Below are 26,461 nucleotides of genomic sequence, written 5' to 3' on the forward strand. Positions count from 1 at the left end.
CGGTCCCCAGCTCCGAAAAAAAAAAAAAAGTAAACACACACACACACACAAAATAAACAACCAACCAAACAAACCGACCATAAAAGAATACAGAAACGACCCTGGTACCTGTCGGACCAGCCTCTAAGGAGGCCAAGGCAGGAGGCTTACCTCAGCCCAGTTCTTCAGGGCCAGCCCAGGCAACGGTGAGGAATTCTCACAAGAGGCAGGTGAGGGTGAGTTGGAGCGGGAACCGGGGAGGGAAAAAATGAGCAATTCAAGAGTTTTTCAACTTGAATTCCCAGGCCACATAAGCCAAAGAGCAAGTATAAACTTATCCCCCAGAGCACGGCCACGGGGCTTCAGAACACAGGCAGGAAAAGCAGATCTCACCGACTCGCAGGCAGAAGGCGGCGGCACATCAAAAGCGTAGCGCTTGACTGTTCCACCACGCCAGTAAAAGAACCGTGTTGCCTCTGACGTTCTAAGGGGAAATTAGCCCCAACCTGAAACTCACCCCGCCTGACTACTAATTAAGCACAAGGGGGAACCGTAGAGACATGCAAATTCCCACCCAGAACTCCCGTTCCCCGTTTCTCACAGCAACAGGGTGGATCTACGGCTCCCACACACAAGGCAAGGAAAGCCCAGGGCCAACCTAAGAGGTATGGAGACATTGAGCCAGGAACAGAGCACGTCACACTGGAGAGGTCCGAGGCTTCTTCCAGAGGTCCAGCCTGACATTTTGGAGTCTAACCTTTGAATGTGTTGTAACGATATCTACCCTGTAGGTTTAGGGGGGTCTTATCTCTAATATATACAAAGAAGACAGGCACAGAAGAGGAGGCAGGAGTCCAAAGAGAGGGAAATGTCTAAGGAAAGTCATAGCAGCAGAGAGTCTGTTTGTGTGTAACACTTAGCCCTGATTGCAACAGCACCGACCCCAGGTAATCAGGGCCGATCTCACACTGGAGAGGAGACAGGCGCTCTGAGAGCCGTCACCCTATGGATGAGGAATTTTAATCTGTGTTTTTCAGAGGAAGGCTTTAACTGATAGCTAAAGGGGAGGATGAAAAGGTCACAGAGTCTCTTTTAAAGGAATTTTGAACTCTGTGTGTGTGTGTGTGAGTATGGGTGTGTTAGTGTGTGCGTGTGTTTGAGTGTGAGTGTGTTTTTTTATGGGTGAGCATTAAGTGTGCGTGTTTGCGTGTGTCTGTGTGTGACGTTTGTGTTTGTGTGTATGTTTTCATGTGTATGAGTGTGTGTTTGTATATAGTGTAAGTGTGTTTGTGTGGGAATGTATGTTTATGTTTGTATGTACATATATGTGTTTGTGTGGTGTGTGCATGTGTGTGTGTGTGAGTATGGGTGTGTATGTGTGGTGTGTGTGTGTAGTTTGAGTGTGTATGTGTTTGTGGTGTGGGGGGCTGGGGGGGTTTAAGTGTGTATGTGTGCTTGTGGTATGTGGTGTGTGTGTGTGTGTGTGTGTGTGTGTGTGTGTGTGTGTGTGTGTGTGTGTGTGTGAAGGATCAAGACCACACAGACACGGACCAGGCTCCATTCACTATATTTCCTGAGCACCCAGCCCAGGCAGGACCTGTCCAACAGCAGGTCCTCACCTGATTATGGGGTGAGTCACAGAAGTTCCAGAGGGCAGACAACTTTTGCTCTGCCATATCACTGAAGGATTAGGAAACTGAGGCCCATGAAGAAATGAGGGGCACTTTCAAGGTTATAGTGTCAGACTCCTGACTCTCTGTCTGCAGTTCTGTGGCAGGCAGACGCTGCTGTAAGAGGCATACCGGCGATAGTATACAGGGAAACAGCTACCCTGGAGGCTTCCTTTTTCATTTATTGTCACACACGCACACACATTCACATGTGTGTGTGTGTGAATGCAGCACCCACACAAGACGTGTGTGAAGGTTAGAATACAAGCTGACACCAGTTCTCAGCTTCCAACTTGTTTGAGGCAGGGCCTCTTTGTTTTCTGTTGTGAATGCCAGGCTAACTGGCCTGCAACTTGCGAGATTCTCCTGTTTCTGCCTCCTTTCTCCCTGGAGGAGCTTACGTGGGTCCTGAGGATTTGAACTCAGATCTTTATGCTTGCACACCAAGCACTTTACCCATTGCACCATCTCTCCCCGCCCCCGGAGGGAGGGGCTTTCCGATAAGAACAAAAGGGAGAGAAAGAAGAAAGGCTTGGCGGGTGGAACTGAGCCAGGGTGTTCACCTAGCACACTGCCTGTCTTCTTCCAATGTGGAATTCGGAATGTGGAAAAGGGAGGGGTGATGGGAAAAGGAAGGGGAGGGGGAGGGGGAGAAGAGGAGGGGGAGGAGGAGGGGGAGATGGAGAAGGAAAAGAGGTTGCCATTCAGAAGGGCATACGGGAAGAGCCTTATGTGGTCCCTACCAGAATTTTGTCATGTTGCCAACAGGGACCTTCTTGTTTTAAGGCCACACATGAGTCCCACAGGTAAAGGTTCTATCCACCAAGATTGGCAACCTGAGTTTAATCTGTGAGAAGCACACGGTAGAAGAAGAGAACCAACTCCTTCAAACTGTCCTGATTTATACACACACACACACACACACACACACACACACACACACACACACAATTCAATCAATCAATCATCAATTGATCAATCAATAATTTAAGTACAAAGCCATACTCCAGGCTGCAATCAGGTACCAGGCAGCCACACAGCAGACCCCGATGTCATTCAGTAGCTTCCAGAACATTTTTACTTTGCTATTAGCTCAGCTGTGGCAAAATCTGAGGCTGACTGACTCTACCCTCTGTCACACACACACACACACACACACACACACACACACCTCTTCCCCAGCAATTGCCCCGAAAAGTTCCTTTCTCCTCCCAGATTGCCAAAGAAGTGCCTCTGCCTGCTGTGACAAACAGGTGGCCTTAGGAGCACCTGGCCAACCCATCCTGCAGAGCTGCACCCAGCAGGGTCTCCAGACTCACATGCTCACAGGTGCACAGTGTCATTAGCAGGCTGCCTTGTCACCCTGTCCCTTCTGACTCGTCCATCAGCTCGTCAACCCAGCTGCCCCTGGGGTACAAAGGGTTTCAAGTTTGATTGGTGCCATGAGGAGAACATTAGGCAGTGTGTCACAAGCTGACAGAGAGAGGGAGGGGACAGAGAGCTCACGGAAAAGGATGTGAGTGATTTGGAAAGAGAGTCCCGGGTGGCCCTCAGCTCGGGGACTCTCAATGTACCAAGGGGGTGCTCAGCACAGGCCGCTGTGATAGCCGTCTTGTATCAAGGGCAAGAGGCTGGTCACATGGGGCCACAGGCTGATGAACTGGCTGAGCCAGGGGACTTTGAGGAAATAGTGCTAAGCCCTGTGACACCAGAGGATAGTTCACACAAGGTGAGGGGCAAGGAGGGTGCTGCCCCCGTCAGCTTGCATCAAGAAGCCTCCGGCCACAAAGAAACATTGGTCGCCCAGATGCAGGGCCTGGTCGCCACTCCAACTGGCCATTGTTTTTCCCTCACTCTGCACCTGCTGTAGCCCAGGATAGCACAATGTAGGTAAGGGGCATGGAGAACATGATTTCTCCTTTTCTAATGTCAGGTGACACAGTCCCCCTTGCCACCCTCTAGCCAGCCTGCTTCCTTGGAGTGAGATAGACCTAGATCAGGAAGCAGCCTCCCCAACTGGCAGAGTGAAGAATAGACGAAGCTAGCCCCAAGCTTTAGTTTTCTCACCTGAAAACAGAACTAAAAATACCACCTTCAAGAATTGTATCGGGATGGAATGATCTAGAAGGCTCTTCCCAGAGCCCTGAATGTCTGTCTCATATAAAATCCACTCCAAAGCTGATCAAGGCACGTGCTTTAATCCTAGCACTAAGGAGGCCAGCCTGGTCTATGTAGCAAGTTCCAGGCCAGCCAGGACAACTACATGCTTTGACAGTGTGTCAACAACAGGAAAAACCACTCCAACGTTTAAATGACTGAACATGGCCACCGCTTACAGTTACACTTGTGACGTAGACGTAAAGCTGGCCAATCCTGTTCCTCATCTGCTCGAATCCTGCTGGGGTGCTCGCAATCCGCACAAGCTGGCTGGATTTTCCCCCAGCAACATGTTCAGAGTCCAGGGAATCCAGATTAAAGCAGCTAGACGCCTTTTAAGACTAGGCTTGAGAGCTGGGGAAAGGGATGAGGGACATATCTATAATCCCACCCTTGGGAGGTTGAGTCAGGGGGATGAGGAGATCAAGGCTAGCCTGGGCTACACAGCAGAATAAACAAAAACAACCAAAGTCTGGGCTGGTGATGGTCCACTGTCACTTGTGGAGTTTAATCTCTACTTTTCAGACTGAGACCTTAACTGGTGTCTTAAAGGGACATGCACTGCGGGGGAGAGAGCTTGGCAGGAGCAGTCATGAGGTTGGAGGACTGGTAAACGGAGGACACAGTGCAGGGGCCTCTCTTGATTTAAGGGGCCAGTGTCTCTGGTGGGAAACCAGGTGTGGGAGCATGGTATTGGGGCACTAGGGGTCATTTGGGGACCTTCAGAACAGCGAGAAGTAATTTCACAACTGATTTCTTCCTTCCTTCCTGTCTGTCTCTGTCTGTCCTTTCTTTCTTTCTTTCTTTCTTTCTTTCTTTCTTTCTTTCTTTCTTTCTTTCTTTCTTTCTTTCTTAGACATTACCTTCTGTATCCCAGGCTGGCCACACACTTTGTGTGTTCTGACCCTCTTGCCTGTTGCTTGCACCACCTAAATGCTGGGGGTCAAAGGACCGTGCCGCCCACCACACTTGGTTTTCTGCGGTACTGGGTATTGAACCCAGGGCCTTATGAGTGCCAGGCAGGTTCTCTCCCAGTTGAGCCACATACCCAAGCCTTGAATTCTTTTGATACCATCAGATCACAACTTTTTGATTTATAAGGATCTCAGCTTAGTGTGGCCAGCCAGGAAGCCCTGTGCAATTCTAGCTGGTCTCTGGCTCTGACCCAGCCTTGTCTCTATCTTTGTCTGGCCTGTGTTTATTTTTAGGACTGCCAAGTGGCACTGGCTTCTATTCACAGGGTGACAAGGAGCAATGGGAGTGAAGAAGCCATCTCAAAAACAGGGCTCAGAAGCCAGGCCTCAGGTGCAAGTGCTCTCCCTCTGACATTTCTGTCAACAAGTCTGTTGTCCCCAGGGAGAGAACAGCCAACATCCCCCGCACGTCTACCACCATTAATCTGTCTCCACCCCGGTCCATCAAACGTCCTGTACAACATTTCCTTCTGTTCTCCACTCTGTGGCATCCTTACAGACTTCTTCCAGAAACTTCTCCACCCCATGCCCATCCTCTTCTCCCAGGCCACATGGTGCAGAGAAACGCAGAACTCTCAGCTCCTTTTCCAGCTCCACGTCTGCCTGGACGCGGCCATGTTTCTCACCAGGATGATACTGGACTGAACCTCTGGACCCGTAAGCCAGCCTCAACTAAATGCTGAGAGTTGCCTTGGTCATGGTGTCTGTGCACAGCAGTAAAACCCTAACGTTCATATATACATATATACATTATACATATATACATTATACATATATACATTATATATACATATAATTTCTTAGGGAATATATATATATATATATATATATATATATATATAATTACATCCTCCCAGGAGGAACACTGGGCACCAGCATCTGGCTGTACCTGCCACATGCAGATGGCAGACATGCACGCGCACACACACACACACACACACACACACACACGGGGGGGGAGAGGAGGGAGGGGACAGGGAGGGGGAGAGGGAGAAATGGAGGTCATTGGTAGAGCACCTGTCTAACATGCCCAAGGCCCCGGATTCAACCCCTAGCACCAGAAAAAGTGAATGAATGAATGAATGAATGAATGAATGAATGAATGAATGAATAGAACCAATAAAACTTTAAGGGCAGAAAAGAAAAGGTTGCTCGGTGGGTAAGAGCATTTGCTACACATGCATTTGAATTCCAGAACTCTCATGAAAAGAACTCACAGGACTATGTGAGTTCCTCTGACCTGAGCATTGTAGGGTAGAGACAGAGGTCAGTCACTAAGGCTTCTAGGTCGCCAGCCTAGCTCCGGATCCAGTGAGAGACCGTGTCTCAAAGGAATAAGGTAGCGCTAGAGCAGGACACCCAACATACTCCTCTGGCCTCTGCCTGTGACAACTAAGGTCGTCAGGCTTGGCAGCAAGCTCCTTTACCTGCTGAGCCATATCACCAGCCCACACATGAAATGAAATTTTACCCCTCTCTCAATCCGGGCCTCCAATTGTGCATTAGATTGTTTTCTATAAGCCCCAGCGTCTCTGGTGTTCTCTTTATTCTCCTGCTCTAGTCTGCCTGTGTACCTTTTAAGTGTTTTCCCCTGTGGACTTTCCACAACCGTTTCCCTAACCCAGTGTATCTTATATTTAAGATACTTTGTTCCCTTTCCTGAAACCGCATTTGAGTTTCCTGGAACAGCGCTCCTTAGCCTGCTGAGCTGCCTGCACGTTGAGCTGCCTTACAGCGCCCTCCAAGTTTCCTGCTTTCGGGGAGCATCTCCCATGCTGTGGCCGGCTTTCGGTGACTCTGTCTTACCCGGATCCCTGTAAGGAACCCAATAAACTCATTCTTCACCAAGTGGACTTCAGTCGTGTTCTCTTTTGATTTGATTTCTGTCCCCTCTCTGGGGTGAGTTTGTTCACATCTCTCCAGAAACCGCGTTACATGGGAGATTTATGTTCACGTGACTGCCTGCGTGCACACATACACATGGAAGCCAGAGGTTGATCTTGGGACCCACACTCCAGTGTTCTTTCTACCTTATTTATCAAGGCAGGTCTCCATCAAGCCCAAAGCTTGCCAGTTTGGCAAGTCTTGTGACCCAGTTTGCTCCGGGAATCTCCTGACTCCACTTCCAAACACTGGAACTACAGGAAGCACAACAACTACCTGGCTTGCATGTAGGTGGGCTCCGGGGATTCGAACACCTGTCCTCATGCTGCTCTTTGACTTCTGAGCCATCTCCCCCCAGCTGGAATCAGAGTTTCCTTGTGATGCTTGCCTTTAAGACTTACTTCTTGGCAGAGATACAGAGTAGCTGACTAAGGTTAGTATAGACGTTCACTAAGGAGAATCCCCTCTGAGGACTGTGGGGATTCCATGCAATAGCCAATATAGATACTGTTTCTGCACTCTGTGTGAGCTCCAGGCCCTGGTCTAGCATGTGCCCTGTGTGAGCAGCAGGCATTGGTCTAGCATGCACTGTGTGTGAGCTCCAGGCATGCTAGCATGCTCCCTGTGTGAGCTCCAGGCACTGGTCTAGCATGCGCCCTGTGTGAGCTCCAGGCCCTGGTCTAGCATGCGCCCTGTGTGAGCTCCAGGCCCTGGTCTAGCATGCGCCCTGTGTGAGCTCCAGGCCCTGGTCTAGCATGCGCCCTGTGTGAGCTCCAGGCCCTGGTCTAGCATGCGCCTGTGTGAGCTCCAGGCCCTGGTCTAGCATGCGCCCTGTGTGAGCTCCAGGCCCTGGTCTAGCATGCGCCCTGTGTGAGCTCCAGGCCCTGGTCTAGCATGCGCCCTGTGTGAGCTCCAGGCCCTGGTCTAGCATGCGCCCTGTGTGAGCTCCAGGCCCTGGTCTAGCATGCGCCCTGTGTGAGCTCCAGGCCCTGGTCTAGCATGCGCTCTGTGTGAGCTCCAGGCCCTGGTCTAGCATGCGCTCTGTGTGAGCAGCAGGCACTGGTCTAGCATGCACCCTGTATGAGCTCCAGGCCCTGGTCTAGCATGCACCCTGTGTGAGCTCCAGGCCCTGGTCTAGCATGCGCTCTGTGTGAGCTCCAGACCCTGGTCTAGCATGCGCCCTGTGTGAGCTCCAGGCCCTGGTCTAGCATGTGCTCTGTATGAGCAGCAGGCATTGGTCTGTCCTTGCTTCATGTGCTCCGCGTGATGCTGAGGCTCAGACTCCGGCCTCTTTGTGTTTTACTTTTTATGTGTGGGAGACTTTTATCTACATGTAAGACTGCACCACGTGTGTACCTGCTGCCTCGTGAGGACAGAAAAGTGTCGGATCCCCTGGAACTGAAGTTATCGGCAGTTCTGAGCCGCAGTGTGGGAACTGAGCAGTGCTCTTAACAACTGAACTCTGTCCCCAGCTCCCTGTGCCTGGGTTTGGTTTGCTGCTGCTGCTTGCCGCTGCTGCTATTCTTGCTGTTGCTGTAGTAGTAGTAGTAGTAGTAGTAGTAGTAGTAGTAGTAGTAGTAGTAGTAGTTGTTGTTGTTGTTGTTGTTGTTGTTGTTGTTATAGGGTCTCTTTCTATAGCTTTGGCTGGCCTGGAAGTTGCTCTGTAGACCAGGGTGGCCTCGACTCCATAGAGATCCACCTGTCTCTACCTCCCCACCACCCAACTTTATGTTCATTTTCTCTCTCTCTCTCTCTCTCTCTCTCTCTCTCTCTCTCTCTCTCTCTCACACACACACACACACACACACACACACACACACACACAAATAAAAACAACAACACACACCAAAAATCAAAATGAACAAGAAATAAGAAAAAAATGCCCAAAGGAAAATGAGACCAAAAAAAAAAAAAAAAAAAACCCACAAAATACTGTTGGGTTTGTTTTGTGCTGGCCAACTACTCCTGGTCATGGGCCCTTCCCTGGGGTTTGGTTAATCCATCCAGTGAGACTCCACTAGAAAAAACTAAATTTTCCTTTGTAAGTTGGGTCTCAATTACAAATAGCTCAAGGATAGGAGCCCATGTCAGGACCCTGTGTAGCTTGAACCTGGGCAGACGGTGTGTGAGTTCACACAGGTACCATTCCTGCTGCGTCTGGAAGGCTGTGAACTTGGAGTCACCGGTACCCTCTGGCTCTTACAATCTCCCCATCTCTCTTCTGCATAAGTTCCTGATCCTTGAGGGAAGGGAATTGATAACATCACTTTTAGGACTGAGTGTTCCCAAGCCTCTCACTCTCTGAACATTGTCCAGTTGTGTGAGTTCCCATATGCTACAAGAAGCTTCTCTGATCGAGGCCGAGTGTGGCATTGATCTGTGAGTATAGCAACATGTCGTTGTGTTATTTTATTGATAGTTTCCTCTGGAAGTATAACAGTGTTAGACTCTCCCTTAGACCTATGACCTTTCCAGTGTCAGGTTCTTGAACACTTTGGCAGTGTCGGGTGTGGTTTTTAATTCATAGAGTGGGCCTTAAGTTAGACAGCGGTTAGTTGCCCTGGCAACATCTGGACCATTGTGCGTCAATGTATCTTGCAGACAGGTCACTGTTACCGGTTACAATGATTCTGATGACTACCTCTGTCCTCTAATAGCATGCAGAGTACATTCTAGTGTCTTAGTGGGAGTTAGTAGAGGTGAACTTCTGGTTAGGCCCAGCCCAGCTTCTCCATATTTGATGGCAATCCTTAGTGCTGTCTTCAGCAACAGGGTCTTGGTGTGAGGATGTGGAGAGCCATAGCCTATGATGTTTGGGGGTTTCTATGGGACCCCTGTGACCAATGACCAACAAGATGCAACCCGTTCATGGCACTAGAGGTTTTACTTGGCAACATAAGATGTCCTGTGGGGGCATAGTCTCCCCTGATATTTGATAACTCCATTTAGATTCTTTGTCTCTTTTTTTTTTTTTTCTTTTCTTTTTTTTTTCGGAGCTGGGGACCGAACCCAGGGCCTTATGCCTCCTAGGCAAGCGCTCTACCACTGAGCCAAATCCCCAACCCCTCTTTGTCTCTTTTTTAAGATTTATTTATTTATTTATCTTCAGACACACCAGAAGAGGGCATCAGATCTCATTACAGATGGTCCTGAGCCACCATGTGGTGGCTGGGATTTGAACTCAGGACCTCTGGAAGAGCAGTCAATGCTCTTAAGCACTGAGCCATCTCTCCAGCCCAGATTCTTTTTTTAAATATTTATATATTTTAGGACATTTCTTTTTTCTTGTTTCCTTTTTTCTTTCTTTCTTTCTTTCTTTTTTTTTTTTTTTTTTGGAGCTGGGGACCGAACCCAGGGCCTTGCACTTGCTAGGCAAGTGCTCTACCACTGAGCTAAATCCCCAACCCCTAGGACATTTCTACAATAGTACGTTTCTCTGACTTCTCAGATGGCTGTTACTGTTGGTTGTCCCTCCCGGATCCCCTCCTTAGCCTCCTCTTCCATCTCTGTCCCCAACAACCTCTTTTTCTTATTTTCTTTTTGTCTTTCTAAACAATACACTCTATTTCCCCTGCCTTGGGAGTTCCTCTCCTTCCCCCTAGTCCATTCCTGGGTACCTAACCTCTGTGGTTGCTCAGATTAGAGCACACATAGGCTTTAAGGTTAGCATCTACATGTAAGAGAAGACATATTTGTCTTTTGGGGTCTGGGGTCCCTCACTTGGGAGGATTTTTTTCTGGCTCCATTCCTCAATCTGCGGATTTCGTTTTTCTTAATACTTGTCTGGTCTATTGTTGTTGTTAGTGGTGGTGGTGGTAATGGTGGTGGTGGTGGTAATGGTGGTGGTGGTGGTGGTGGTGGTGGTGGTGGTGGTGGTGGTGGTGGTGGTGGTGGTGGTGGTGGTGGTAATGGTGGTGGTGGTGGTGGTGGTAATAGTGGTGGTAATGGTGGTGGTGGTAATGGTGGTGGTGGTAATGGTGGTGGTGGTGGTGGTGGTGGTGGTGGTGGTGGTGGTGGTGGTGGTGGTAATGGTGATGGTGGGAGGTGGTGGTGGTAATGGTGGAGGTGGTGGTGGTAATGGTGATGGTGGTGGTGGTGGTGATGGTGGTGGTGGTGGTAATGGTGGTGGTCATGGTGGTAATGGTGGTGGTGGTGGTGGTGGTGGTAGTGGTAATGGTGGTGGTGGTGGTAGTGGTGGTAATGGTGGTGGTGGTGGTGGTGTTTGTTTCTTTGTTTGTTTGGCTGCCCTAGAATTTGCTAGGCAGTCCAGGCTGGCCTCAAACTCATAGAGAACCAATTGCCTCCCAAGTACCGGGATGAAAGACAAGTGTCACCACACTCATTCTAGCACCCCTGGTTTTTAAGCGGATGCTTGTGATTCAAACTCAGGTCCTCGTGCTTGCCCTGCAAACACTTTCCGGACTGAGCTATCTCCCTACCACTGCCCCTTTCATTGAGATAGAGTCTCTTATAGCCAAGGTGGGCCTTGAACTACCTAAGTAGCTGAGCGTGACCTTGAACTTCTCATCCTCCTGTCCTCTGCCTCTCACCGTCTGGGATGACAGGCATGTACCTGGTCTATAGGTGCTGAGGATGCTGAGGACCAAACTCAGAACTCTGTGTATGCTAGGCAAGACTGCTAATAAGCTGCACCCCAGCCTGGAGTTGTAGTTTTTGAAGGCAGAAGAGTAAATCTGCTCTCTGGTACTTCCCTATGGCCAGAGACTGTCATCTGGTTAATACATTTCTTTCTTTTGTGTGGCTGTGACATATAGAACCTTCCAGAGAACCGAGGGAGCTCTGAGCTCTTCTGCCAGAGTTTAAAAGCAGGGCTAACTATGGTGTCATTTCATACCCGTTACCCACCTGTCTGTGCCTCAGTTTTCCTACTGGCAAACAGAGGGTACCACGTTAGTATTGACCCAGGCGTCCTTGTAAGAGAGACGGGAATAGACATTGAATGTTCGGCTTGGCCTAGGTTCCCAGGGATCATTCCTTTGTCTAAAATTGGGGGGTTTTATGAGGTAAAAGGATCCTCCTGTGTCCTACCAACCCCCCTCTGCCCTGGAAATTCTCACCACTCCCTCTTTCTCTCAGAGAATATGCTCTGGTCTGTGGCCCTCTAAACACAAACAGGGACGATCCTCTTCTCTCCTCCCTCAGGAGCTCTTTGACTCCTCTTCCATTCCCTTTCTCTGCCAACTGCTCTGAAAGAGCTCTCTGTGCCATCCACTCCCCACCTCTCGCTCTGCCCCTACGGGACCCCTCCACTGTGCAGGCTGTCCTCCTCCCGGCCCCCTGTGACATGACTACACCAACAAAGCCCCTTCTCGTGCATCCATGAGCTGGCAGGGCCTCCTCTGCTTGGCTATTTCCTTTTTCTTTTTTTGGAAGGAGGTGGTGGTGCGGAGGGCAGGCCAGGGCAAATGTCCTACCCCGGGATCTGGAGATGTTTGTCTGATTGGACAGATGGTTATTTTTTTTGGTAACCGTTTATTAAGATGTAAGTCACACGCCACATAATTCACCCATCTAAATCCCCCAAATATGTAATTCAAAGGCTTTTAATATAGAGTTGGGCAGCCATCACCACCAATTAATAATGTAATTTAGTTAGCTTTTAAAGGGTTTAATTTATTTTTAAGTGTGTGTCACACACACACGCACACACACACACACACACACACACACACACACACACACGGAGAACTACCGACATGGTCTCTTCAGTGAACCCTGCCTGTTCAAGGCCAACACCCGCTTCCAGAAAGCCTCCCAGATTCTCCTGGCTTAGTGTCCCTTGCCCAGTCACAGAACCACGGCATGCTTCCTGAAGGCCACAGTTCTATCCTGCTCCGGGCCACATTCATATCAGTCAGTCTCTCACTCACCTCTGGACCCCAAGGCTGAGGGCCAGGGCTCTGTGGCTGGTGACTTGGTACGGACGGTGGCTTGAATTAGGATGCTCCCTGCAGGTTTGAACACTTGGTCTTCAGTTTAAGATGCTGTTTGGTGGGGGAAGGGGAGGGGTTAGAAAGTGATACTTTCCTTGGAGGTTGGCTTGACAGTTCAGAGTCCCCCCACCCTGTCTCTCTCTCTCTCTCATCTCGTGGTAAAGATGTGATCTTTTAGCTCTCTGCTCCCTTCCGTGTGCCACGGAAGACTCACCTCTCTGGAATCATAAGCCAAAATGAACTCATTCTTCCTTAATTCCCTTGGCTGAGGTGGGGTATACGTCCCTTTGTCTTTTTGTGTTTTTTGTTTGTTTTGTCTTATTTTATGCCTGTGAACACTTTGCCTACATGTATGTGTGTGCACCGTGTGCGAGCCTGGTGCCCTCGGGGGCCAGAAGATGGCGTTTTGCCTCCTGCAGCTGGAGTGACAGATGGCTGTGAGCCAACACGTAGGCGCTGGGAGTAGAACCCGAGTCGTCAGCAAGAATGGCCAGGGCTCTTAAACCCTGAGCGCTCGCTCCAGTCCTGTGGTCATAAAGCTTTATCACAGCAACCAAAAAAGCAACGAGTACGGCGAGCACTGCATAAACGGACGGACAAAGGAATGAATGAGTTCGTGCCTGCGAGGAACTCCGGAAGGTCTGCAGTGACCGTAGTGGGGCGCTGTTTCAGCTACTTTTCTGGTTGAGTAACGCTTTGAAGTGAATCCATCTTGGCAGCGGAGGCGTGGTGGCGTCCGACTAGCCCCCAGCTCGTGGCCGCTGTGGCTGGCGCATCAGTCTGCTGGCTCACAGCTCTGTGAACCAGGGACGCGGAGATGCAGCATGAAGTAGGGTCAGACCATAAACCTCAAAGCCCACCCGGTGGAGATTCATTTTCCTGCCGCTAGGACCCACCTCCCATCATTCCCGCAACCCCCCGGAATGTCCGTACTAGTTGGGGACCGAGTTTTAGGGGTGTTTCACAGTCATACCTTCACAGGGAGTCTTCACCGGAGGCAGAATAGCAAACACATCTCCATCGACTAAGGTTCTAGACTGCAAAGGACTTCGGCAGCCTGAAGAAACTCAATTGACTAATTACAAGCTAATGATCAACAACGACACACCCTTCCAAAAAGTCCTGAGACTGCAGACATAAACCACTACGTCTGGCTCTCGTTGAGCCTTAAAACAGCATTACTATCGTTACTCCATGTGTACAGCGTCTGTGGGGGGGTGGGGGGGACATGTCCCAGCATCCTTGTGGAGATCCTGGAACAACTTAGTGCACCCAGTTCTCTCTCTCTCTCTCTGCACCTCTACTCACTGAGCCACCTCGGTGACCCTTGTTTTGCTGGCTTGCTTGTTTGTTTTGTCTCAACATGTAGCCCTGGCTGTCCTGAAACATCCTATTGTCCTTCAACTAACAGATGTCTGCCTGCCTCTGTCTCTGCCTCATCTGCGACGGAAATGTTTGACACAAGGTTATTACTCTGTAGAGCAGGATAGCCTGGTACTTGAAAGGATCATTATTATTATTGTTGTTGTTGTTGTTATTGTTATTGTTGTTGTTATTATCATTGCTATTATTGTTATTATTACTATTTTACACTTATTTCAGGGGCACGCACAAGTGGAGATCCGAGGACTAAGTACTCGTAGGAGTCTGAGTCCCAGGAATTGAGGTCATGAGGCTTGTCCGCAAGCCTCTTTACCCACAGAGTCACCTCACTGTAGCCTGGAACATATAATCCTCTTGCCTAGGGCTCCCGGGTGCTAGAAATAAAGGCATACAGTATGCACCACACCCAGGACAATGTTGTCTTGGTGATTGTTGTTAAAAGGACCGAACTTGTAGGTGGGGGGGGGGGGCAGCTTGTGGGAAGGCAGTGAGCAGTCCTTTTTGCCCAGTGACTCCGTTTCCCACAACCAGCCTCGCTTGCCACCACATGCATCATTACATGCACAATCACTGTGACGTCAGCAGCATTAAGCCGCGTGAAGCTTTTATATTAACGTTCTTAGGTCAGAGGTTTAACTCAGGGCTGACAGGGCTAACCTGAAGGTGTTGTCAGGGCTAAGTCTTTCTGGGGTGCATCTAGGAGGGAAGATTGAGTCTCTTTGTTCCCTGCTTTGTTTCTCTGACCTTTAGTTACCCTGCCTCTCTGGTCTCAGCCAAAGGCTGAGGACTGTGTGATGTTTTACCAAGGAGGTCATCCCACTTCAGGGCCTGTATCCTTCTGTCCCTACAAAGCCATTTTGCTATGTAAGCAGTGTACACGTGTATTCCTATGATGTCTTTAGAGAACATTGCTCTGCCTGCCACAGTTGTGTCACCTCACGTGCACTGTTCTTGGGTTTTGTTTTGGGGGGAGTTTTTTGTTTTTGTGGGTTTTTTCCTTTTCTCTTGTTTTTTTTTTTTTTTTTTTTTTTGGAGCTGGGGACCGAACCCCGGGCCTTGCCCTTGCTAGGCAAGCGCTCTACCCCCGGCCTAAATCCCCAACCCCTTGTTTTGTTTTTTTATTTTAAACATTTAAGCTCTATGTGTTTGTGTGCGGGCTCACATCTGTCACGGCTGTCAGAGGACAAAGAGAAGGAGCTGGGTCATCCCTTCTACCGCTGTGTGCTGGCTGGTTTTATGGCAACCTGGCACAAGCTATGGTCATCTGAGAAGAGGGAACCTCAACTGAGAGGACGCCCCCATGAGCTCCGGCTGTGGGCAAGCCTGTAGGGAATTTTCTTAATCAGTGATTGATGGGGAGGGCCCAGCCCATTGTGGGTGGGTCTATCCCTGGGCTGGTGGTCCTGGGTTCTATAAGGAAGCAGGCTGGGCAAACCATAAGGAGCAAGCCAGTCGGCAGCATCCCTCTATGGCCTCTGCACCAGCTCCTGCCTCCGGGTTCCTGCCCTGACTGAGTTCCTGTCCTCACAGCTTCTGATGATGGATTGTGATATGGAACTGTGAGTGAAATCAACCCTGTCCTCCCCAAGTTGCTTTTGGTCATGGTGTTTCATCACAGTAACAGTGCCCTAACCAGAACAGAGGTTCACAGCCATTCCTAACTTTGGTTCCAGGAAATCTGACCTCCATGGACATTGGCCATGAACATGGTGCACAGACATACATGCAGGCAAAACATTCATATGCAAAAAATAAGAGAGAGAGAGAGAGAGAGAGAGAGAGAGAGAGAGAGAGAGAGCATTTTGACAGTTAAATATAAGATGTCTTGGACAGGATTCTAGCTCTGGGGAAAGATATTAGGTCAAAACCGAGGAAACCTGAATTAACGGGGACTCTGGTTACTAATGACCGAGGAAACCTGAATTAACGGGGACTCCGGTTACTAATGACGTGTCAGTGTTGGTTTATCCATTCTTTTTTTTTCTTTTTTTTTTAAAGATTTTTTTATTTTTTTTTTATAAGTACACTGTAGCTGTCTTCAGACACACCATAAGAGGGCATCGGATCTCTTTACAGGTGGTTGTGAGCCACCATGTGGTTGCTGGGAATTGAACTCAGGACCTCTGGAAGAGCAGTCGGGTGCTCTTAACCACTGAGCCATCTCTCCAGCCCGGTTTATCCATTCTTACAAATGTCAGTGAGAGGACTGGTGGGGACATGTGCATGGGATCTCTCCGGGCCTCTCCTTTTTTCTCTTTTCCTTTTTCCTCTCCCAGCGTTGGGGACAGAACCTTGACACTTGGTAAGCAAGTGTTCTACCTCTGAACTAAGTCTCCTAAACACTTTGTTCTTTTGTTGTCATTTTTCGAATTAAAATCTCTTATTAATTTTTTTTTCTGCAGGAGAGCATGCACCCATGTGCGGAAGCCAGAGGATGAAACCCAAGACATCAGGCTCAATGCTCTTTGCCCACTGAACCATCCTACCAGCCTCATAAAACCAAGCCTGGGTGGCCAAGGATGGCCCAAGCCTCACTGCAAACTCCCTATGTAGCTAAGGATGACTCTGAACTTCTGATCCTTTGGCCTTTTACCTCCCCAGTGCTAGGACTGAACACAACCACAACATCCTGACTTAGGTGTATCCCTGGCTGTTCTGAACTTACTTTGTAGGCCAGGCTGGCCTTGAACCTGCCTCTGCCTCCCAAGTGCTGGGATTAAAGGCACGCACCACCATGCCCCAATTAGAAGGCCTGCCTTTGTAGGACAAGGACACTCTGCATGTCCCTGTGTAATTCAAGCTGACCTGCCTGGCACTCACTCTGAAGACCGAGCTAAACTCCATCTTGTGATTTGCCCAGCTCTGCCTCCTGAGTGCTAGCATCCGCATGCATGGACCACCAAGCCTAACCTCACTTTTTATCTAGACATCTACGTGAAACTAGCCATGGGGCTGGGCAGCTCATAACCTCCTATAACTCCAGCTCCAGGGAGTCTAGCGCACTCTTCTGGCCCCCGAGGGCACTGCACTCATGTATACATACCCATACCCAGACACACTTAAAACCCATCATTTAAGATGAAGTAAATATTTAAAAACAAATAAATCAATGTGATCTAAAACCAAAATATTTTATAAAGAGAAATAATTAAAAGTTTAATTACATCCTGCAACAGGTACAATTAGAACGTCATTTTGTAGGTAAGGAAACAAAACCATGAAGAGATGGCTTCTCCCATGAAGGACTTGAGTGGGACCTGGACAGTCTAGATACAAGGTCTGGGGTATTTCTTCTTCTTCTTCTTCTTCTTCTTCTTCTTCTTCTTCTTCTTCTTCTTCTTCTTCTTCTTCTTCTTCTTCTTCTTCTTCTTCTCTCCTCCTCCTCCTCCTCCTCCTCCTCCTCCTCCTCCTCCTCCTCCTCCTCCTCCTCCTCCTCCTCCTCCTCCTCTTCCTCCTCCTCTTCCTCCTCCTCTTCCTTCTCCTCCTCCACCTGCTCTTCCTCTTCTTCTTCCTCCTCTCTCTCCTTCTCCTTTCCCCCTTCCCCCCCTCTCTCTTTCTCCCTAGGGCCTGTTCTGTTCATGCTCCTCCCGTAGTCTAGCAGTTCTCTGGAGTGAGGCTGTCTTTTTTCCCCAGCCTAGTGGCAGGATCTTACACTTTGAGGTTTGAATTTCTCTGCCACGCTCTCCTGGACACTGAACATCTTCAATGCATTCATGCCCTGTGTTCTGGGATCAGGACTCACCAACCAAGAGCGCTTTAGTCACTGCTTCCCCTGAGACATTTGGTCATGTCTGGGGACATTAAGGAGTCAGTCAGTCTGTCCTTCTTCCCAGGGATTGAACTCAGCTTGTCAATCCTGGCAGCTTGTCCCTTTACCTGGTGGCCCTCTCGCCAGCCTGGAGGCATTTTTATTTCCATGATTAGAGGGTTTCTGGGTAAATGCTACTGGCATTGCCGAGCAGAGATCCTGTGTGCTGTAGAGCACTCTTCTCTCAGAAGTCAATAAGGCTGCTAAGGCTGAGAAACGTGTCTGGTGACTTCCCTAGGATTGTTGTCCTGGGAAAGAGGACATCCTGCAGGTCTGCCGAGAGACGCCCCAACAGATGTCAAGTCTAGTGACTAAGAGAAGACAGGACCAGGGTTCTACTCTGATAAACCCCGAGACAAGCCCTGTTTCTAATCTTCTCTCCCATCTTCTCTGGAGGAAAATTGCATGTGCCTAACCACGGGTAAGAATTTTGAGTTTGGGGGTTGGGGATTTGGCTCAGTGGTAGAGTGCTTGCCTAGGAAGCGCAAGGCCCTGGGTTCGGTCCCCAGCTCCGAAAAAAAGAATTAAAAAAAAAAAAAAAAAAAAAAAGAATTTTGAGTTTGGAGAATATGGTCAGGACAGCGTTGCCGCGACTCTGTGCCTGAGAACCCCACCCTGGGGAATAAGATTTTCCCGGCCCAGACCTCAGTCGCTAAACTCCTTGACCTTTCTTGTGGTCTTCTTGGCAGAGACGCAGGATGCCCTATTTCCTGGCACAGGAGGAAGTCGCAGGCCTTGCAGGGGTCATGTCTGAGTCAGCCTTTCTTGGCCCCGGATCCCAAAACTCACAGAAACAAGAAAGAGATCGTGGCCGGGAGCCACGGCACCAGCTGGGGAGGCGTGGCAGGGAGCAGGCAGTGCTGAGTCAGCTTTCCTAAGGCTGGCCAGCCCGGCAAGTCACGGCAGCTGTATTGATTGGGGTAAGTCCAGGTTCTCTGGACTCTGGCATCTCTGGATACAGAAGGCGGAGAACACTGGCCCTCTCTGTTGGAGAGAGGCCGGAGCTGGAGCTGTCAGACAGCATCTCTAGTGGGGACTGACTCAGGCCTGGGCGTAGCTGTGGGAGAATGGAGCGGGTGAGACAGCACCTTGCCTCCCAAAATGCCCTGCTTTATGCTTATAAACCATGAATCTATTCTAGCGAGGCGCTGGGAAGCAGTCAGTTCCAAGCACAGTTTCTGAAAGGGATGAGAGAGACCTGGGCAGGGCGTGTTGTAGCTTTGCCCGCGAGCGCTCAGTTTCATCCCTCTCCTTCTGGGTTTTATGTGGAGCTAAAAAGCCAACAAACTGCATTCCCAATACTCTGATCCCCGTGGGAGGAGCTACTGAGGGATGGGAAGGCCCGAGGGGGTGAGGGATGGGGGTAGGGGGTCGGGGCGGGGGCAGCCTTCTCTGCTTTGGGAAGTGACTTTTGATGCCAGACAGTGGCAGTCTCATAAAGGAGGAGGTCAGCAGCAGCAGACAGCTACCCAGTTCCTGGATTTGGCTGTCTACCCAGCCAGTGTGTCCCTGTGCTCTGGCCTAGGGTTGCCATCAGCTGCCTAGCCCGGAACACATCCATCGTTTGCCCTCTGAGACAGTTGCAAATCAGCTCCTCCTTGCAGGTTCGATTTTCTTAACCATCAAGATAGAAAACACCGCATGATGGAAGTGAAAATTTACTGCTACTTATAACGAGATCCAAAGCAGAAAGGAACCCAAACTCGTGGCGATCCTCCCATTACTGGAAGGCTGACTCCACACATCAGCCTGACCGCTTCAGGGTAAACCAACAGGCGACCCCCAACAGGAGTCCATGGATACACAAGAATACACCCAGTCTCTTCCCAATTCTACAACCTCCCTTAGCACCGGAAGTCCTGCCTTAGTCTCTTATCAGGGGGTGATTTTGTCTCACTGCCAAACTCAGCCTACTTCCCATATAATATGTACATTGTCACCTTTTATCATTGATGTCAAATAATCAGCTGACAAGGGACAGGGCCACAGAGGTGGCCATGTGCTCTCTCCTCAGCCACTAATGTCTCTCCATGGAGCTTTCTGGAGCTCAAGAATCTCCCAAGATTGTATTAGAAATTCTGTTTACATGTGGAGTAAGTTTTTGGAGAGGGAGCCTAAAGCTACCATAAGATCGTCAAAGGAACACAGGATCTAGAAACGCAATAACCAGGAGGTTAGGCAAGACTGTCTGTGGAACATTCATCCCTTTGAGCAGAGTAACTCACCGGTGTCTTGGCGCTTACCTGGCAGGGGACCTCGTGACGGTGAGGTGGTGGCTTTTCCAGGATGAGGCTCATCCAGTGCGCTCTGCATGTGCTGACCCATGTGGTTTTCCCCAGTGTGGGAAACTTGACCTTGTAATTTGTGGCAATGGGAGACTGTGTTTGTGCTCTCCCCTGAATTGGGGGGTGGGGTGGGGCACACCATTGTTTCTGCCACCGTGGAATTCAGGAAGATCTACTCGATTTGCTTGTATTTTTATGCTACATTATTTTGTGATGACAAACGTGGATTCCAACCTGTCCAGAGGGATAAATAACTCAAAGTACGAGTCAGAGTGAGGGGTCCACAAGTCAAGAAACTTAAGATTGATGGACTAGATCTATCTGCTGTCTACGTATCTATCTATCTATCTATCTATCTATCTATCTATCTATCTATCTATCTATCTACCTATCAATCAATCAATCTAATTCAGGAAGATATAGCTTAATAATTAAAGAGTTTCTGTGTGGGGCTGGAGAGATGGCTCAGCGGTTAAGAGCACAGACTGCTCTTCCAGAGGTCCTGAGTTCAATTCCCAGCAACCACATGGTGGCTCACAACCATCTGTAATGGGGATCTGATGCCCTCTTCTGGTGTGTCTGAAGGCAGTCACAGTGTACTCACATACATTAAAATAAATAAATAAATAAATAAAAATATATTTAAAAGTTATTTTTTTATTATTATTAACTTGAGTATTTCTTATATACATTTTGAGTAATTCCCTTTCCGGTTTCCAGGCAAACATCCCCTAATCCTCCCCTCCCCTTCTTTTATGGGTGTTCCCTCCCCATCCTCCCCCATTGCCGCCCTCCCCCAACAATCTAGTTCACTGGGGTTCAGTCTTAGCAGGACCCAGGGCTTCCCTTCCACTGGTGCTCTTACTAGGATATTCATTGCTACCTATGAGGTCAGAGTCCAGGGTCAGTCCATGTATAGTCTTTTAGGTAGTGGCTTAGTCCCTGGAAGCTCTGGTTGCTTGGCATTGTTGTACATATGGGGTCTCGAGCCCTTCAAGCTCTTCCAGTTCTTTCTCTGATTCCTTCAACGGGGTCCTATTCTCAGTTCAGTGTTAAAAAGTTATTTTTATCTATTTATATTTTTTACATCCAGACCAGTATTTTCTTTTCTTTTTTTTTTTAATTTCATGTATTTTTTCCATCTTTATTAAATTGGGTATTTCTTATTTACATTTCAAATGTTATTCCCTTTCCCGGTTTCCAGGCCAACATTCTCAAACCCCTCCCTCTCCCCTTCTATATGGGTGTTCCCCTCCCCATCCACCCTGATTATCACCCTCCCCCCATGTAACCCACTCACTGGGGGTTCAGCCTTGTCAGGACCAAGGACTTCCCCTTCCACTGGTGCTCTTACTAGGCTATTCATTGCTACCTATGAGGTTGGAGCCCAGGGTCAGTCCATGTATAGTCTTTGGGTAGTGGCTTAGTCCCTGGAAGCTCTGGTTGGTTGGCATTGTTGTTCATAAGGGGTCTCAAGCCCCTTCAAACTCTTCCAGTCCTTTCTCTGATTCCTTCAACGGGGGTCCCGTTCTCAGTTCAGTGGTTTGCTGCTGGCATTCGCCTCTGTATTTGCTGTATTCTGGCTGTGTCTCTCAGGAGAGATCTACATCCTGTTCCTGTCGACCTGCACTTCTTTGCTTCATCCATCTTATCAAGTTTGGTAGCTGTATATGTATGGGCCACATGTGGGGCAGGCTCTGAATGGGTGTTCCTTCTGCCTCGGTTCTAAACTTTGCCTCCCTATCCCCTCCTAAGGGTATTCTTGTTCCCCTTTTAAAGAAGGAGTGAAGCATCCACATTTTGGTCATCCCTCTTGAGTTTCATGTGTTCTGTGCATCTAGGGTAATTCGAGCATTTGGGCTAATAGCCACTTATCAATGAGCGCATACCATGTATGTCTTTCTGTGATTGGATTATCTCACTCAGGATGATATTTTCCAGTTCCATCCATTTGCCTACGAATTTCATAAAGTCATTGTTTTTGATAGCTGAGTAGTATTCCATTGTGTAGATGTGCCACATTTTCTGTATCCATTCCTCTGTTGAAGGGCATCTGGGTTCTTTCCAGTTTCTGGCTATTATAAGTAAGGCTGCGATGAACATAGTGGAGCACGTGTCTTTTTTATATGTTGGGGCATCTTTTGGGTATATGCCCAAGAGAGGTATAGCTGGATCCTCAGGCAGTTCAATGTCCAATTTTCTGGGGAACCTCCAGACTGATTTCCAGAATGGTTGTACCAGTCTGCAATCCCACCAACAATGGAGGAGTGTTACTCTTTTTCACATCCTCACCAGCATCTGCTGTCACCTGAGTTTTTGAACATAGCCATTCTGACTGGTGTGAGGTGGAATCTCAGGGTTGTTTTGATTTGCATTTCCCTTGTGACTAAGGATGTTGAACATTTCTCAGTCATTTGACATTCCTCAGCTGTGAATTCTTTGTTTAGCTCTGAACCCCATTTTTAATAGGGTTATTTGTCTCCCTGCAGTCTAACTTCATGAGTTCTTTGTATTTATGGATATAAAAAAAATTATGGATATTAGCCCTCTATCAGTTGTAGGATTGATAAAGATCTTTTCCCAATCTGTTGGTTGCCGTTTTGTCCTAACCACAGTGTCCTTTGCCTTACAGAAGCTTTGCAGTTTAATGAAGTCCCATTTGTCTATTCTTGATCTTAGAGCATAAGCCATTGGTGTTTTGTTCAGAAAAATTTCTCCAGTGCCCATGTGTTCAAGATTCTTCCCCACTTTTTCTTCTATTAGTTTGAGTGTATCTGATTTGAAGTGGAGGTCCTTGATCCACTTGGACTTAAGCTTTGTACATGGCGTTAAGAATGGATCGATCTGTATTCTTCTACATGCTGACCTCCAGTTGAACCAGCACCATTTGCTGAAAATGCTATCTTTTTTCCATTAGATGGTTTTGGCTCCTTTGTCAAAAATCAAGTGACCATAGGTGTGTGGGTTCATTTCTGGGTCTTCAATTCTATTCCACTGGTCTATCTTCCTGTCTCTGTACCAATACCAATAGTTATCACTATTGCTCTGTAATACTGCTTGAGTTCAGGGATAGTGATTCCCCCGGAAGTCCTTTTATTGTTGAGGATAGTTTTAGCTATCCTGGGTTTTTTGTTATTCCAGATGAATTTGCAAATTGTTCTGTTTAACTCTATGAAGAATTAGATTGGAATTTTGATGGGGATTGCATTGAATCTATAGATCGCTTTTGGTAAAATGGCCATTTTTACTATATTAATCCTGCCAATCCATGAGCATGGGAGATCTTTCCATCTTCTGAGATCTTCTTCAATTTCTTTCTTCAGAGGCTTGAAGTTCTTATCACACAGATCTTTCATTTGCTTGTTTAAAGTCACACCGAGGTATTTTATATTATTTGGGACTATTATGAAGGGTATTGTTTCCCTAATTTCTTTCTCAGCTTGTTTCTCTTTTGTGTAGAGGAAGGCTACTGATTTATTTGAGTTAATTTTACACCCAGCCACTTTGCTGAAGGTGTTTATCAGCTTTAGTAGTTCTCTGGTGGAACGTTTTGGATCACTTAAATATACTATCATATCATCTGCAAATAGTGATTTTTGACTTCTTCCCTTCTGATCTGTATCCTTTGATCTCCTTTTTGTTGTCTGATTGCTCTGGCTAGAACTTCAAGAACTATATTGAATAAGTAGGGAGAGAGTGGGCAGCCTTGTCTAGTCCCTGATTTTAGTGGGATTGCTTCAAGTTTCTCTCCATTTAGTTTAATGTTAGCTACTGGTTTGCTGTATATGGCTTTTACTATGTTTAGGTATGGGCCTTGAATTCCTGTTCTTTCCAGGACTTTTATCATGAAGGGGTGTTGAATTTTGTCAAATGCTTTCTCAGTATCTAATGAAATGATCATGTGGTTTTTATCTTTCAGTTTGTTTATATAGTAGATTACATTGATGGTTTTCCATATATTAAACAATCCCTGCATGCCTGGGATGAAGCCTACTTGATCATGGTGGATGGTTGTTTTGATGTGTTCTTGGATTTGGTTTGCAAGAATTTTATTGAATATTTTCGCGTCAATATTCATAAGGGAAATTGGTCTGAAGTTCTCTTTCTTTATTGGGTCTTTGTGTGGTTTAGGTATAAGAGTAAGTGTGACTTCATAGAAGGAATTCGGTAGCGCTCCGTCTGTTTCTATTTTGTGGAATAGTTTGGATAGTATTGGTGTGAAGTCTTCTATGAAGTTCTGATAGAATTCTGCACTAAACCCGTCTGGACCTGAGCTCCTTTTGATTGGGAGACTTTTAATGACTGCTTCTATTTCTTTAGGAGTTATGGGGTTGTTTAAATGGTTTATCTGTTCCTGATTTAACTTCAGTACCTGGTATCTGTCTAGGAAATTGTCCATTTCCTGCAGATTTTCAAATTTTGTTGAAAATAGGCTTTTGTAGTAAGATCTGATGCTTTTTTGAATTTCCTCTGAATCTGTTGTTATCTGGGTGTATTTGTTTCTTTTTGTTCTAGAGCTTTTAGGTGTGCTGTCAAGCTGCTGATATATGCTCTCTCCTGTTTCTTTCTGCAGGCACTCAGAATATGAGTTTTCCTCTTAGCACAGCTTTCATTGTATCCCATGAGTTTGGGTATGTTGTACCTTCATTTTCATTAAAGTCTAAGAAGTCTTTAATTTCTTTCTTTATTTCTTCCTTGACCAGGTTATCATTGAATAGAGCATTATTCAACTTCCATGTATATGTGGGCATTCTTTCCTTATTGTTATTGAAGACCAGCTTTAGCCTGTGGTGGTCTGATAGGACACATGGGATTATTTCTATCTTTCTGTATCTGTTGAGGCCTGTTTTGTCCCTGATTATATGGTCAATTTTGGAGAAAGTACCATGAGGAGCTGAGAAGAAGGTATATCCTTTTGTTTTAGGATAGAATGTTCTATAAATATCTGTTAAGTCCATTTGGTTCATAACTTCTGTTAGTCTAATATGTCTCTGTTTAATGTCTGTTTCCATGATCTATCTATTGATGAGAGTGGGGTGTTGAAATCTCCTACTCTTATTGTGTGAGGTGCGATGTGTGCTTTGAGCTTTAGTAAGGTTTCTTTTATGAATGTAGGTGCCCTTGTATTTGGAGCATAGATATTTAGGATTGAGAGTTCATCTTGGTGGTTTTTCCTTTGATGAATATGAAGTGTCCTTCCTTATCTTTTTTGATGACTTTTGGTTGAAAATCCATTTTATTAGAATTAGAATGGCTACTCCAGCTTGTTTCTTCAGACCATTTGCTTGGAAAATTGTTTTCCAGCCTTTTACTCTGAGGTAGTGTCTGTCTTTGTCTCTGAGGTGTGTTTCCTGTAGGCAGCAGAATGCTGGGTCCTCATTGCGTATCCAGTTTGTTAATGTGTGTCTTTTTATTGGGAAATTGAGTCCATTGATGTTGAGAGATATTAAGGAATAGTGATTGTTGCCTCCTGTTTTCTTCGTATTTGGAGGTGAGATTATGTTTGTATGCTTGTCTTCTCTTTGTTTTGTTGCAAAATGATTAGTTTCTTGCTTTTTCTAGGGTGTAGTTTGTCTCCTGGTGTTGGGCATTACCATTTATTATCCTTTGTAAGGCTGGATTTGTAGAAAGATATTGTGTAAATTTGGTTTTGTCATGGAATATCTTGGTTTCTCCATCTATATTAATTGAGAATTTTGCTGGATGCAGTAACCTGGGCTGGCATTTGTGTTCTCTAAGGGTCTGAATGACATCTGTCCAGGACCTTCTGGCCTTCATAATGTCTGGTGAGAAGTCTGGTGTAATTCTGATAGGTCTGCCTTTATATGTTACTTGACCTTTTTCCCTTACTGCTTTTAATATTCTTTGTTTTGTGCATTTGGTGTTTTGACTATTATGTGACGGGAGGAGTTTCTTTTCTGGTCCAATCTATTTGGAGTTCTGTAGGCTTCTTGTATGTTTATGGGCATCTCTTTCTTTAGGTTAGGCAAGTTTTCTTCTATGATTTTGTTGAAGATATGTACTGGTTCTTTGAGTTGGGAGTCTTCACTCTCTTCTATACCTATTATCCTTAGGTTTGATCTTCTATTGTGTCCTGGACTTCCTGTATGTTTTGGGCCAGTATTTTTTTCCGTTTTATATTATCTTTGACAGTTGTGTCAATGATTTCTATGGAATCTTCTGCTCCTGAGATTCTCTCTTCTATCTCTTGTATTCTGTTGGTGTTGCTTATATTTACGGCTCCTTGTCTCTTCCTTTGGTTTTCCATATCCAGGGTTGTCTCCCTTTGTGCTTTCTTTATTGTTTCTATTTCCAATTTTTAATTCCTTCACCTGTTTGATTGTGTTTTCCTATAATTCTTTCAGGG

The 26,461-nt window shown here is 47.1% G+C and overlaps 1 non-coding gene across 1 annotated transcript; it reads left to right on the forward strand.

Annotated features, from left to right (window-relative positions):
- Nucleotides 1-20,044: 20,044 nt before the first annotated feature.
- Nucleotides 20,045-20,208, forward strand: LOC116899924. Its single transcript, XR_004387894.1, has one exon. It is a non-coding gene; the product is annotated as a U1 spliceosomal RNA (small nuclear RNA).
- Nucleotides 20,209-26,461: the final 6,253 nt, after the last annotated feature.

Source organism: Rattus rattus, chromosome 4 (assembly GCF_011064425.1).
Source record: "Rattus rattus isolate New Zealand chromosome 4, Rrattus_CSIRO_v1, whole genome shotgun sequence".
NCBI lineage: Eukaryota > Metazoa > Chordata > Mammalia > Rodentia > Muridae > Rattus > Rattus rattus.